We start from the raw sequence: 15,923 nt of genomic DNA, 5'->3' as shown, positions 1-15,923 counted from the left end.
GACACAGTGACCACCAGTATACTATATATAATAGCAGTACGGTACGGAAGGCCACTGCTGTACCTACCTCTGTGTCGTCATTAAGTATACTATCCATCTACATTCTATACCTGTGGTGCATTTTAGTTTTGCAGTTTGCTGACAGTGACCACCAGTATACTATATATAATAGCAGTACGGTACGGAAGGCCACTGCTGTACCTACCTCTGTGTCGTCATTAAGTATACTATCCATCTACATTCTATACCTGTGGTGCAGTTTAGTTTTGCAGTTTGCTGACACAGTGACCACCAGTATACTATATATAATAGCAGTACGGTACGGAAGGCCACTGCTGTACCTACCTCTGTGTCATCATTAAGTATACTATCCATCTACATTCTATACCTGTGGTGCATTTTAGTTTTGCAGTTTGCTGACACAGTGACCACCAGTATACTATATATAATAGCAGTACGGTACGGAAGGCCACTGCTGTACCTACCTCTGGGTCGTCATTAAGTATACTATCCATCTACATTCTATACCTGTGGTGCATTTTAGTTTTGCAGTTTGCTGACACAGTGACCACCAGTATACTATATATAGCAGTACGGAAGGCCACTGCTGTACCTACCTCTGTGTCGTCATTAAGTATACTATCCATCTACATTCTATACCTGTGGTGCATTTTAGTTTTGCAGTTTGCTAACACAGTGACCACCAGTATATATAGCAGTACGGTACGGAAGGCCACAGTTCTACCTACCTCTGTGTCGTCAAGTATACTATCCATCCGTACCTGTGGTGCATTTCAGTTGTGCGCAGTATATATAGTAGTAGGCCATTGCTATTGATACTGGCATATAATTCCACACATTAAAAAATGGAGAACAAAAATGTGGAGGTTAAAATAGGGAAAGATCAAGATCCACTTCCACCTTGTGCTGAAGCTGCTGCCACTAGTCATGGCCGAGACGATGAAATGCCATCAACATCTTCTGCCAAGGCCGATGCCCAATGTCATAGTAGAGAGCATGTAAAATCCAAAAAACAAAAGTTCAGTAAAATTAACCGAAAATCAAAATTAAAAGCGTCTAAGGAGAAGCGTAAACTTGCCAATATGACATTTACGACACGGAGTGGCAAGGAACGGCTGAGGCCCTGGCCTATGTTCATGGCTAGTGGTTCAGATTCACATGAGGATGGAAGCACTCATCCTCTTGCTAGAAAAATGAAAAGACTTAAGCTGGCAAAAGCACAGCAAAGAACTGTGCGTTCTTCTAAATCACAAATACCCAAGGAGAGTCCAATTGTGTCGGTTGCGATGCCTGACCTTCCCAACACTGGACAGGAAGAGCTTGCGCCTTCCACCATTTGCACGCCCCCTGCAAGTGCTGGAAGGAGCACCCGCAGTCCAGTTCCTGATAGTCAAATTGAAGATGTCACTGTTGAAGTACACCAGGATGAGGAGGATATGGGTGTTGCTGGCGCTGGGGAGGAAATTGACAAGGAGGATTCTGATGGTGAGGTGATTTGTTTAAGTCAGGCACCTGGGGAGACACCTGTTGTCCGTGGGACGAATATGGCCATTGACATGCCTGGTCAAAATACAAAAAAAATCAGCTCTTCGGTGTGAAATTATTTCAACACAAATGCGGACAACAGGTGTCAAGCCTTGTGTTGCCTTTGTCAAACTGTAAAAAGTAGGGGTAAGGACATTAACCACCTCGGAACATACTCCCTTATACGTCACCTGCAGCGCATTCATCATAAGTCAGTTACAAGTTCAAAAACTTTGTGCGACAGCGGAAGCAGGAATCCCTTCCTCTTGTAACCAAGCTCCTGCAAACCACACCACCAACTCCCTCAGTGTCAATTTCCTCCTTACCCAGGAAAGCCAATAGTCCTGCAGGCCATGTCACTGGCAAGTCTGACGAGTCCTCTCCTGCCTGGGATTCCTCCGATGCATCCTTGAGTGTAACGCCTACTGCTGCTGGTGCTGCTGTTGTAGCTGCTGGAGTCGATCGTCATCCCAGAGGGGAAGTCGGAAGACCACATTTACTACTTCCAGTAAGCAATTGACTGTCCAACAGTCGTTTGCGAGGAAGATGAAATATCACAGCAGTCATCCTGCTGCAAAGCAGATAACTCAGGCCTTGGCAGCCTGGGCGGTGAGAAACGTGGTCCCGGTATCCACCGTTAATTCAGAGCCAACTAGAGACTTGATTGAGGTACTGTGTTCCCGGTACCAAATACCATCTAGGTTCCATTTCTCTAGGCAGGCGATACCGAAAATGTACACAGATGTCAGAAAAAGAGGCACCAGTGTCCTAAAAAATGCAGTTGTACCCAATGTCCACTTAACCACGGACATGTGGACAAGTGGAGCAGGGCAGACTTAGGACTATATGACTGTGACAGCCCACTGGGTAGATGTATTGCCTCCCGCAGCAAGAACAGCAGCGGCGGCACCAGTAGCAGCATCTCGCAAACGCCAACTCATTCCTAGGCAGGCTACGCTTTGTATCACCGCTTTCCATAAGAGGCACACAGCTGACAACCTCTTACGGGTACTGAGGAAGAACATCGCAGAATGGCTTACCCCAATTGGACTCTCCTGGGGATTTGTGACATCGGACAATGCCAGCAATATTGTGCGTGCATTACATCTGGGCAAATTACAGCACGTCCCATGTTTTGCACATACATTGAATTTGGTGGTGCAGAATTATTTAAAAAATGACAGGGGCGTGCAAGAGATGCTGTTGGTGGCCCGAAGAGTTGCGGGCCATTTTCGGCATTCAGCCTCCGCGTACAGAAGACTGGAGCACCACCAAACATTCTTGAACCTGCCCTGCCATCATCTGAAGCAAGAGGTGGTAACGAGGTGGAATTCAACCCTCTATATGCTTCAGAGGATGGAGGAGCAGCAAAAGGCCATTCAAGCCTATACATCTGCCCACGATATAGGCAAAGGAGGGGGAATGCACCTGACTCAAGCGCAGTGGAGAATGATTTCAACGTTGTGCAAGGTTCTGCAACCCTTTGAACTTGCCACACGTGAAGTCAGTTCAGACACTGCCAGCCTGAGTCAGGTCATTCCCCTCATCAGGCTTTTGCAGAAGAAGCTGGAGACATTGAAGGAGGAGCTAAAACAGAGCGATTCCGCTAGGCATGTGGGACTTGTGGATGGAACCCTTAATTCGCTTAACCAGGATTCACGGGTGGTCAATCTGTTGAAATCAGAGCACTACATATTGGCCACCGTGCTCAATCCTAGATTTAAAACCTACGTTGTATCTCTCTTTCCAGCAGACACAAGTCTGCAGAGGTTCATAGACCTGCTGGTGAGAAAATTGTCAAGTCAAGCGGAACGTGACCCGTCAACATCTCCTCCTTCACATTCTCCCGCAACTGCGGGTGCGAGGAAAAGGCTAAGAATTCCGAGCCCACCCGCTGGCGGTGATGCAGAGCAGTCTGGAGCGAGTGCTGACATCTGGTCCGGACTGAAGGACCTGCCAACGATTACTGACATGTCGTCTACTGTCACTGCATATGATTCTCTCACCATTGAAAGAATGGTGGAGGATTATATGAGTGACCGCATCCAAGTAGGCACGTCAGACAGTCCGTACGTATACTGGCAGGAAAAAGAGGCAGTTTGGAGGCCCTTGCACAAACTGGCTTTATTCTACCTAAGTTGCCCTCCCTCCAGTGTGTACTCCGAAAGAGTGTTTAGTGCAGCCGCTTACCTTGTCAGCAATCGTCGTACGAGGTTACTTCCAGAAAATGTGGAGAAGATGATGTTCATCAAAATGAATTATAATAAATTCCTCCGTGGAGACATTCACCAGCAGCAATTGCCTCCACAAAGTACACAGGGACCTGAGATGGTGGATTCCAGTGGGGACGAATTAATAATCTGTGAGGAGGGGGATGTATACAGTGAATGGGGTGAGGAATCGGAGTATGATGATGGGGTGGACATCTTGCCTCTGTAAAGCCAGTTTGTGCAAGGAGAGATTGATTGCTTCTTTTTTTGGTGGGGGCCCAAACCAACCAGTCATTTCAGTCACAGTCGTGTGGCAGACGCTGTCGCTGAAATGATGGGTTCTTTAAAGTGTGCATGTCCTGTTTATATACAACATAAGGGTGGGTGGGAGGGCCCAAGGACAATTCCATCTTGCACCTCTTTTTTCTTTAATTTTTCTTTGCATCATGTGCTGTTTGGGGACAATTTTTTTGAAGTGCCATCCTGCCTGACACTGCAGTGCCACTCCTAGATGGGCCAGGTGTTTGTGTTGGCCACTTGTGTCGCTTAGCTTAGTCACACAGCGACCTTGGTGCGCCTCTTTTTTTCTTTGCATCATGTGCTGTTTGGGGACAATTTTTTTGAAGTGCCATCCTGCCTGACACTGCAGTGCCACTCCTAGATGGGTCAGGTGTTTGTGTCGGCCACTTGTGTCGCTTAGCTTACCCATCCAGCGACCTCAGTGCAAATTTTAGGACTAAAAATAATATTGTGAGGTGTGAGGTGTTCAGAATAGACTGGAAATGAGTGGAAATTATGGTTATTAATGTTAATAAAACTATGGGATCAAAATGACCCCCAAATTCTATGATTTAAGCTGTTTTTTAGGGTTTTTTTTGTTAAAAACACCCGAATCCAAAACACACCCAAATCCGACAAAAAAATTTCGGTGAGGTTTTGCCAAAACGCGTCCGAATCCAAAACACGGCCGCGGAATCGAAACCAAAACCCGAAAAATTTCCGGTGCACATCTCTAGTTTTAGCGCATTATCACATGTACTAAGACCCAGCTGCTGGGTTTTCGCCGCCGAGGGTATCGCCATCTTTTATCACCCCCTCTCACCTGTGTCCTGGCAGCCTTCTCCAGGATACCCTGCCTCCTCCTCCCACGCATCACAGCCTTGTCTTCTCCTGCTGCAGGGAGGAGGAGGAGGAGGAGTAGCCATGGGACTCCCAGCACACATCACCTCCCGGCCGCCGCAAACCCTTTCCTCAGCACTATCTGTGATCGTAGGGCACCTCTGGCATCTCATTGCTATACTAATCGCATATGTTACTACATAGCATCGTTGCGATGACTGGCGAAGGCCCACAATCCTGATAGTACATCCCGCCCAAGATGTCAATACATCTTGTTGGTGAAGTTTCCTGGTTTGCCCTCGGTAAAGAGGCAAAGCAGGAAGTGTTATACACGCAATATACATGTGGGTATAATACATCTAACTCACAGTCACTGGCTGCGACATGCCGCAAAACATTTGTAACATGCCTGTATTTTATTTGTTGTTACCCTATTAGTTCCCACAAACAGTCACTGTCAGCCAATCACTCTGGGCGGGATTTACTATTTTTCGGTTTTATAAAGATATTTTTTCGGATGGTTATCGATTAGTTATCGTGTTTTTTTTTTTTTTCCTCCCCGATTTTTTCGTGTGATGTACTATTGTTTTTCCGGTAAAGCTGGAATGCGTTAACTGACCTCTGTTGCGGTTCTGTTTCGTGTCCTCTATGGTCTGATCTGCGCATGTGCTAGTGAGTGCCATGCGCAGTCAAGTTACAGGACGGTAGTCGATTCTACTGCAGCACCTTCCACTGCTGCTGCTGTGCGTTGTGACATACGCAGTAGCCATTTGTAGACGCTGGAGAGGTCTGTCAGGGCGCCATTTTACACAGAGGAGCGAGCGGACCAGCACGGTGCAGTGCTTCTACTTCTCAGAAAAAGAATCTCTTCTTGGCCTGCTTCCTTTTATTTTTGTGAGCATGTGTTCATATTTGGGGGGGGGGGGAGAGACATTTTATTACTGGGTGCAGGGATGGCTGATCTAGGATCATACTGGCTACTGGGGCCGTGAGTTGGTTTGTAGCATACAGGCGTGGGCTAGGGTATATTTTAAGGGGTGGGGAGCGGGATGTCTGGAGCTCCACAATTTGTTTCTGCGTGTCGGATGTGTCAATTAGTTGACTCGTGTGGTTTCCACTCGCTTTACAGATGCTGTAGATTCTCAAATTGCTGGCATCTGTGGTTCCCCTCCCCTCAATGCTGTGACTTGTGGTCCCTACCCCCCCCCCCCCAGAACTGACCAATTGTCTGGACCTGTATTACCCCCTTCTTGCATTGTTTAGACCTGTGGTCCATACTGACGCATTGCTGGGACCTGTGGGATCTTCCCCCTCACTGATGCCTTGCTGGGACTTGTGGTCCATTCCACCTCACTGACGCATTGCTGGGACCTGTGTCCTAATCCTCACTACAACTATTGTGGTAAGACCATTGCGACACATGTGCTGTGCAACCCAAATGCATGCACACTCAGAAATGAAGGCCATGGCCTGAGTCTTTCTTTGCATGTGGCAATTTTAAGTTTTTCTGCACCAAATCTTCCCTTTATAAGAGGTGTCGTAAATTTAACACTATGGATGGGATGTACTAAAGTAAAAATGCAATAACAACCTCTATTTTTGTATGTACTTACCTCTGTCTGCCGGGTCTCTGTCACGCAAGGTCTGGCGTTACCCTATAGAAGCCTATGGTGCTTCTTCTGCAGTGCGATGCGGAGAGGGCGCCGTCACGGAATCCTTCCAGCATCCACCGCATGCGCCGCTGGTCTGCGCATGTGCAGATCAACTTCCTGGATGACCCAGAAGTCCAGCAGCCGCAGCGCATCGTGAAGGACAGCTCTGATTGCAAGAGCTGTCCTTCGTAACACTTAAGTTAGTACATTTGCGATTAGGGTCGGCCCGATGTGTGGCAGGATATACTGCAACAGGTTGTTAGATACCGCCCTGTATATTCCGTTTTTGATTTTAGATGCCCTGACTTAGACCCGTCGCAGAGTTTAGTAGATGATGTTGGACCAGCATCGTCATCATGACGTATTTGGTTGCTCTTCTCTAAACTTGTCAAGTCGCAGATCACAGGGCTTATAGATGCACGTTTACAAAGTGCACTTGAGTAAAGCGCACCAACCAACAAGTACAAAAACAATAGATATAGTATATCTATTTTATTTTTCTATTTTTAAACTTGCAGCTTGGTTCAAACTGCACAGATCACAGGACTTGTAGATGCACGTGAACAAAGCGCACTTTAGTAAAGCACAGCCAATACAGCAGAGTACAGGGTAACACACACAAGCGTGCAGCATGCCCCTATATACACAGTCACTATTCTGCACAGCCACAATTAGTCTGGAGGCTGTGTATGGACACAGCCAGCCAAAACAGCAGAGTACAGCGCATTTTGCCCATCTGTACAGTCACTAAACTGCACAGCCAAAATTAGTCTGGAGTTTCTGGATGGACATAGCACAGGCTAAACAGCAGAGTACAGCGCAGTGTGCCCCTATATACAGTCACAATACTGCACAGCCACAATTACAGTAGCTTGGATTCTCTGGATGGACACACAGCACAGCCTAAACAGCAGAGTACAGTGCAGTGTGCCCCTAAATATACAGTCACTATTTACTGCACAGCCACTATTAGTAGTCTCTGGATTGACACAGCACAGCCTAAAGAACAGAGTATTGCACAGCATTCATCAGAGTGCATTGAGTTAAATGGTGCTGAGTCCTGGCCACGGCGCCTTATATGGAATCCAAGTCCCACGAGAATACGACGCTGGGAAGATAACGTTTGACCTTGACGTGGAATCCGAGTCTAGCGAAAACATCTGAGCCACGTTTTGGGTGGACTCGGATTACCAATGTTCGAAGCAACTCAGATTCAAAGCAATCCGAACCGCTCATCTCTAGTAATATGGAAGTGTTGGTTATAACTTACAGCTAACGTTATCCACGTCATTACTGTAGGTCCTATTGTAAACTAGTGATGTGCACCGGAAATTTTTCGGGTTTTATGTTTTGGTTTTGGATTCGGTTCCGCGGCCGTGTTTTGGATTCGGACGCGTTTTGGCAAAACCTTCCTGAAATTTTTTTGTCGGATTCAGGTGTCTTTTGGATTCGTTTTTTTTTTTTTACAAAAAAACCCTCAAAAACAGCTTAAATCATAGAATTTGGGGGTCATTTTGATCCCATAGTATTATTAACCTCAATGACCATAATTTCCACTCATTTCCAGTCTATTCTGAACACCTCACAATATTATTTTTAGGCCTAAAATTTGCACCAAGGTCACTGGATGACTAAGCTAAGCGACCCAAGTGGTCGACACAAACACCTGGCCCATCTAGGAGTGGCACTGCAGTGTCAGACAGGATGGCCTATTTAAAAAATAGTCCCCAAACAGCACATGATGCAAAGAAAAAAAGAGGTGCACCAAGGTCGCTGGATGGCTAAGCTAAGCGACCCAAGTGGCCGACACAAACACCTGGCCCATCTAGGAGTGGCACTGCAGTGTCAGACAGGATGGCCAATTAAAAAAATAGTTCCCAAACAGCACATGATGCAAAGAAAAAAAGAGGTGCACCAAGGTCGCTGGATGGCTAAACTAAGCGACCCAAGTGGCCGACACAAACACCTGGCCCACTTAGGAGTGGCACTGCAGTTTACTAGCGAGAGGATGAGTGCTTCCATCCTCATGTGAATCTGAACCACTAGCCATGAACATAGGCCAGGGCCTCAGCCGTTCCTTGCCACTCCGTGTCGTAAATTGCATATTGGCAAGTTTACGCTTCTCATCAGATGCTTTTCATTTTGATTTTGGGTCATTTTACTGAACTTTTGTAGTATACTTGACAACACAGAGGTAGAGCAATGGACTACTGTACCGTACTGCTATATATATATACTGGTGGTCAGCAAAATTCTGCACTGTCCTCCTACTATATAATACTGCGCACAACTAAAATGCACCAAAGGTATGGATGGATAGTATACTTGACAACACAGAGGTAGGTAGAGCAGTGGACTACTGTACCGTACTGCTATATATTATATACTGGTGGTCAGCAAAATGCTGCTCTGTCCTCCTACTATATAACACTGTGCACAACTAAAATGCACCACAGGTATGGATGGATAGTATACTTGACGACACAGAGGTAGGTAGAGCAGTGGACTAATGTACCGTACTGCTATATATTATATACTGGTGGTCAGCAAAATTCTGCACTGTCCTCCTACTATATACTGCGCACAACTAAAATGCAGCACAGGTATTGATGCATAGTATATTTGATGACACAGAGGTAGAGCAGTGGACTACTGTACCGTACTGCTATATATATATATACTATATATATATACCGGTGGTCAGCAAAAATCTGCACTGTCCTACTATATAATACTGCGCACAACTAAAATGCACCAAAGGTATGGATGGATAGTATACTTGACGACACAGAGGTAGGTAGAGCAGTGGACTACTGTACCGTACTGCTATATATTATATACTGGTGGTCAGCAAAATGCTGCTCTGTCCTCCTACTATATAACACTGCGCACAACTAAAATGCACCACAGGTATGGATGGATAGTATACTTGATGACACAGAGGTAGGTAGAGCAGTGGACTACTGTACCGTACTGCTATATAATACTGGTGGTCACTGGTCAGCAAAATCTGCACTGTCCTCCTATACTACAATGCAGCACAGATATGGACCGTTTTTCAGGCAGAGAACGTAGATCTTTTCAGCACACTGAGCACAGATATTTGCAAGCACACTGAGCACAGATATTTGCAGCACACTGAGCACAGATATTTGCAGCACACTGAGCACAGAAACTGAGAAACGCTGCACATCCTCTCCCTATCATCTCCAATGCACGAGTGAAAATGGCGGCAACGCGCGGCTCCTTATATAGAGTACGAATCTCGCGAGAATGTGACAGCTGAATGATGACGTTCGGGCGCGCTCGGGTTAACTGAGCAAGGCGGGAGGATCCGAGTCTGCCTCAGAACCGTGTAAAATGGGTGAGGTTCGGAGGGTTCGGATTCCGAGAAACCGAAGCCGCTCATCACTATTGTAAACTGTATGTGGCTGGAAGCCCGGTACCGATTAACAAGTTCCTGGCAATCAATGTAAAGACCTGTCCCATATTTACTAAGTCACACATCACTTACAGTAGCACTCTCTACATTTCACCCTAACTTCATTGAGTCATACACATAGTGGAAGTGGTCTTATAGTGATCACCAGTCTCTACTTCATGAGAGAGATACTCTGGATCTCCAAAAACCCAGATGTAACATTCCACCCAATGAATTATATGTTTAACACATGTTTTACCAGGTTGAGATTGGGAGATCTGCATTTGGGATCCCGGAGGTCACCATACTTACCTCAGGATCCCCGTCACCAGTTTTCCGACGTGGGAAGGGGATGAGCGCAGCTGTCAGGTTGGCCAGAAATCGAGATCCCAGCAGTGACGTGCGGTGAGGTCAGGGCCTGGGGAGGCACTGCAGCTAAACTCGCCCCCCCCCCCCAAAAAAAAAAAAAAAGTGCAGTCCCCCCACACCACTAAAACCAGCACCAGGCAGAACCAGCCAGGGGGGATAATGCCATAGCAGGGGAGACACTCAGTGTGGGGTCCCCCTGCCATGCCATTAAACACCCCCCAAACCAGTCAGCCCAGGGCTGGAATTCCTCGGAAAGTGGGGTCCCCAAAAAAATCAAAATGGGGTCCCCCCTCCCGAGCAACAACCAGCACTGGGCTGATAGCCCAGTGCTATGCCCCGCACCCCTGGTGGCGGTGGGTGCGGGGTTCATTGTATGTTCTGTTCTTTACAGGTGGCCTACAGATCCCAGCAAGCCTGCCCCAGCATGCTGGCACTTGGAGAACCACAAGTGCCAGCATGCCCGAACATAAAGGGCCCGCTGGCACCTGTAGTCCACCTGCAAAGAATAGTAATATTGTTCTTTACAGGTGGCCTACAGGTCCCAGCAAGCCTGCCCCAGCATGCTGGCACTTGGAGAACCACAAGTGCCAGCATGCCCGGACATAAAGGGCCCGCTGGCACCTGTAGTCCACCTGTAAAGAAAATATTTAAAAAAAAACACAACACATTCTTTAAAAAATTCTTTATTAAACTGGGTCTTCACCTGGGGGCGGCGGCCTTTAAGCTCTTTTGCATGGCCGCCGCCTTCCCAGGGCTTCCGGCGTCTTCACCTGGGAGGGCGCCACCTCCCCAGGGCTTCTGGGGTCTTCCTCCGGCGTCTTCACCTGGTGGGCGGCGGCTGCTAAGCTCTTTTGCATAGCCGCCGCCCATCCAGGACTTCCACGACGTCTTCACCTGGGAGGCGGCGGCCTTTAAGCTCTTTTGCATGGCCGCCGCCTTCCCAGGACTTCCAGCAACTTCACCCGGTGGGCGGCGGCTGCTAAGCTCTTTTGCATAGCCGCCGCCCATCCAGGACTTCCACGGCGTCTTCAGGAGCTCTTCTCCGCTCCTCCTCCGCCGTCGGACTGACAGCCGCTGCCTCGCGCTGACTTATATAAGTCAGCGGGAGGGGGCGGGGCGATGACGCGGCGAGCCATGATTGGCTCGCGGCGGCCATCTTGAATTTCAAAAATGACGCTGAGGCGCCATTTTTGAAATGGGTACCGCTTCCGCTGCCAAAACTCTGCTACCGCCGCCGCTACCGCCGCCCGCCTCTCCGCATCCCGTACCTCCGCATCCCGTACCTCCGCCGCCCGGCCCGCCGCTTCCCGTACCTCCGCCGCCGCACCTCCGCAGGTACCGATGCCGCCCCATACAGTGATTGACAGCGGATCCAGTGACGGATCCGCTGGCCAATCACTGTGGCCTCACTCACAGGGACGTGCTTTCATAGGTTGAAAGCACGTCCCTGTAGGAAAGCGGCACCACTAATGGTGCCGCTTTCCCATGTTATTTCAATGGGCTTTTCCAGCCCATTGCTAGGGCCCGCCTGTGCCCGCCCCCTGCTCCCCATACTTTTCCTAATCACTACGGGAGGCACCACGATCGGTGCCTCCCAAAGTGATTTGAACATATATAATGATAGGTAAAATAATAAAGAAGATACTTATGTGTCATAAGTATCTTCTTTGTATTATTTTACTCATTAATGACAGGGGAGGCACTGCCTCCCCTGCCTCCCCTGACTGCACGTCCCTGGATCCCAGTCATGTGACCACCGGGATCCCGACCCCGGTTGGCCAGAGATCGAGATCCCAGTCATGTGACCATCGGGATCCCGACCGACAGCCGCATGACTACCATGTTACCATGTTTTACCAGTTAAAAATATGGGATATACTGCCTAATTCTGAGTTAATCGCAGCAGCAAATTTGTTAGCAGTTGGACAAAACCATGGGGGTAATTCCAAGTTGATCGCAGCAGGAATTTTTTTACCAGTTGGGCAACACCATGTGCACTGCAGGGGAGGCAGATATAACATGTACAGAGAGAGTTAGATTTGGGTGTGGTGTGTTCAATCTGCAATCTAATTTGCAGTGTAAAAATAAAGCAGCCAGTATTACCCTGCACAGAAATAAAATAACCCACCCAAATCTAACTCTCTCTGCGCATGTTATATCTGCCCCCCCCCCTCCCCCTGCAGTGCACATGGGGGGTCATTCCGAGTTGTTCGCTCTGTAAATTTTTTCGCATCGCAGCGATTTTCCGCTTAGTGCGCATGCGCAATGTCCGCAGTGCGACTGCGCCAAGTAAATTTGCTATGCAGTTAGGAATTTTACTCACGGCTTTTTCATCGTTCTGTTGATCGTAGTGTGATTGACAGGAAGTGGGTGTTTCTGGGCGGAAACTCGCCGTTTTATGGGTGTGTGTGAAAAAACGCTACCGTTTCTGGGAAAAACGCGGGAGTGGCTGGAGAAACGGGGGAGTGTCTGGGCGAACGCTGGGTGTGTTTGTGACGTCAAACCAGGAACAACAAGCACTGAACTGATCGCAGATGCCGAGTAAGTCTGGAGCTACTCAGAAACTGCTAAGAGAGGTGTAATCGCAATATTGCGAATACGTCGTTCGCAATTTTAAGAAGCTAAGATTCACTCCCAGTAGGCGGCGGCTTAGCGTGAGTAAATCTGCTAAAAGCAGCTTGCGAGCGAACAACTCGGAATGAGGGCCATTGGCCCTCATTCCGAGTTGATCGGTCGCAAGGCGAATTTAGCAGAGTTACACACGCTAAGCCGCCGCCTACTGGGAGTGAATCTTAGCTTCTTAAAATTGCGACCGATGTATTCGCAATATTGCGATTACTAACTACTTAGCAGTTTCAGAGTAGCTCCAGACTTACTCTGCCTGTGCGATCATTTCAGTGCTTGTCGTTCCTGGTTGACCTCACAAACACACCCAGCGTTCGCCCAGGCACTCCCACCGTTTCCCCGGCCACTCCTGCGTTTTTTCCGGAAACGGTAGCGTTTTCAGCCACACGCCCCTGAAACGCCGTGTTTCCGCCCAGTAACACCCATTTCCTGTCAATCACATTACGATCGCCGGAGCGAAGAAAAAGCCGTGAGTAAAATTACTTTCATCATAGTAAAGTTACTTGGCGCAGTCGCAGTGCGAACATTGCGCATGCGTACTAAGCGGATTTTCACTGCGATGCGATGAAAAATACCGAGCGAACAACTCGGAATGAGGGCCATGGTTTTGACCAACTGCTAAAAAATTTCCTGCTGCGATCAACTTGGAATTACCCCCATGGTTTTGCCCAACTGCTAAAAAATTTCCTGCTGCGATCAACTTGGAATTACCCCCATGGTTTTGCCCAACTGCTAACAAAATTCCTGCTGCGATCAACTCAGAATTACCCCCATGGTTTTGCCCAATTGCTAACAAACTTGCTGCTGCGATCAACTCAGAATTACCCCCGTAGTCATAAAGTCACCAATAACAACGCTGACATTCATAATGTTGACAACACAAGGACGACAAATCATACCTAATATAAAAAAAGGAGGTAAATACAATTAACAAAAACATGTTTTTTTAAACAAAATGCTGTATTTTATTATGGCCTTCAAGACACACCATAAACTGCACATCTATGGTATCTTTGCAAACAGAAGATGCCGAACAAAACCAAAAAAAGTTTTATTTCCAGGATTAAGGCTCTGATTCTGAGTTAACCGTAGCTGTACTAAATTTAGCACTGATACGATCATGAACTCAGACATGCAGGGGGACGCCCAGCACAGGGCTAGTCCGCCCCGCATCTCAGTGCTGCTCCCCCCACCCCCCACCCCCCCGCAGAAGTGCAAAGGCATTGCATAGTGGCGATGCCTTTGCACTTCAAGAGTAGCTCCCTGGCCCGCAGTGGCTGCGTGTGATGTCACGTGGCTGCGTGTGATGAGCGTGGCCACTACCCGCATGGTACGGCCACGCCTGTGTTGGCCAGATGGCGCCCACGAAACGGCAGCCAAACGCCGGCGCATGCGCAGAGGATACCCATTCGTTTGGCTGCGATAAAAAGCAGTGAGCAATCGGGTCATAATCACCCCCTAAATGTCTTTATTAGCCCATAAGATCTTACCGTAATTATAGTAGCTGGTCGGAAGGTAAAAGAAAGTTTCATTTGCATAAAGTGATTAAACAGTTTGAAATCTCTACCATACAGCAGAAGTACCAAGAACATAATAGCCTGGGTCCTCCTAGTCTAGCCACGCCAAGGCCCACCAAATCCTGATAGAAAACTCAGGTAGTCCTTGCATTGACATGTGGAGGCAGACCCTGTTACATGGCATGAATAATGCCCAATTTGTGCCACAATGTGTGTGGGCAGTGGGCACTACTGGGAAATATGTCCTGAGGGACTTCTGGATGTAATGTATGTTCACAGGCTGCACGCTCAGTGGTAAAACAGGATGTTTTAGGGCAGTGAATCCCAAACTCGATCCTCAAGGCACTCTAACTGTCCAGATTTTAAGTATATCCATGACTGAGCACAGCTGCTTAAATCAATTTAACTGAGGTACTAATTCAAATAACCTGTGCCCAAACATGGTGATCTTTAAAGCTTGGATTGTTAGGCTGTAACACACGCACCAGCTTTTGACGGCCAGGAAAAAGCCAGATGGCTTTTTCCCGTGCCGGTATTGTAATTAACAGTGTAAGGGGTAGGGTCCTTTCACACTGCACGGCCCCAGCCCGGCTGCCGGGTTGCAGCTGGAAATATCCACTGGAAGGTCCGGCTGTCGAGCCGGGGCCGTGCCGTCTTTGAAGGCAGAGAACCGTGTGTGTGTGAAGGGGAGCTTTCACAATTCACACACAACATTTTTTTTCCAAGCCGTGTCTGCTGCTGCGCATGCGCACAGCATTACACATGGCTCAAAGCCGTTGTGTGTGAAAGACTCTGCCAGATGGCAAAAAGCCGGACAAAGTTAGTCTGGCTTTTTGACATCTGGGGAAAACCGGGTAGTGTGTTACAGCCCTCAGGGGGCAGTCAGCACCGAGTTTGGGAACCTCTGTTTTATTGTGCAGTATAAATGTTAGGGATAGTCTATAGTAGAACTTTTTTAAATTAATGAGTGATTGTTCAAAATAATCTCCTTTGATGGGGCTCAGGGAGTCTCTAGTTTGACACAGTATCAGGATGGTAGGTTAACATTACTGAGGTCGACAGTCAATAGGTCGACCACTATTGATAGACATGGACAAAAGCTGACATTAGCAAAAGGTCGACATGGCAATGGAAGACACAAGAAAATGACGACATGATTTTTTAAAATAATTTGTAACTTTTTTTATACTTTACCATCCACGTGGGCTACGATTGGGAATAGTAACTTGTGGCGAGCGTACCGGAAGCAGGGAATGGCAACTTGCTCGCATGCAAGGGGACATGGTGCACCAGAGGCACCCCCCCAAAAAAGAAAAAAACATAAATAACAATATGTGCGGTCACTGAAGGTGCGCGTGCCAAATATGTGAGTGTGGCCACATACCTGAAGGGGCATGATCACTGAAAACGGGCTGTGCCAACATGACACGCCACTTGTCCGCCTGTCTCTCATCACTATGGGAAC

The sequence above is a fragment of the Pseudophryne corroboree genome, chromosome 2, assembly GCF_028390025.1.
Source record: "Pseudophryne corroboree isolate aPseCor3 chromosome 2, aPseCor3.hap2, whole genome shotgun sequence".
In the NCBI taxonomy this organism is placed as follows: domain Eukaryota; kingdom Metazoa; phylum Chordata; class Amphibia; order Anura; family Myobatrachidae; genus Pseudophryne; species Pseudophryne corroboree.
This window is presented reverse-complemented; position numbering follows the sequence as displayed.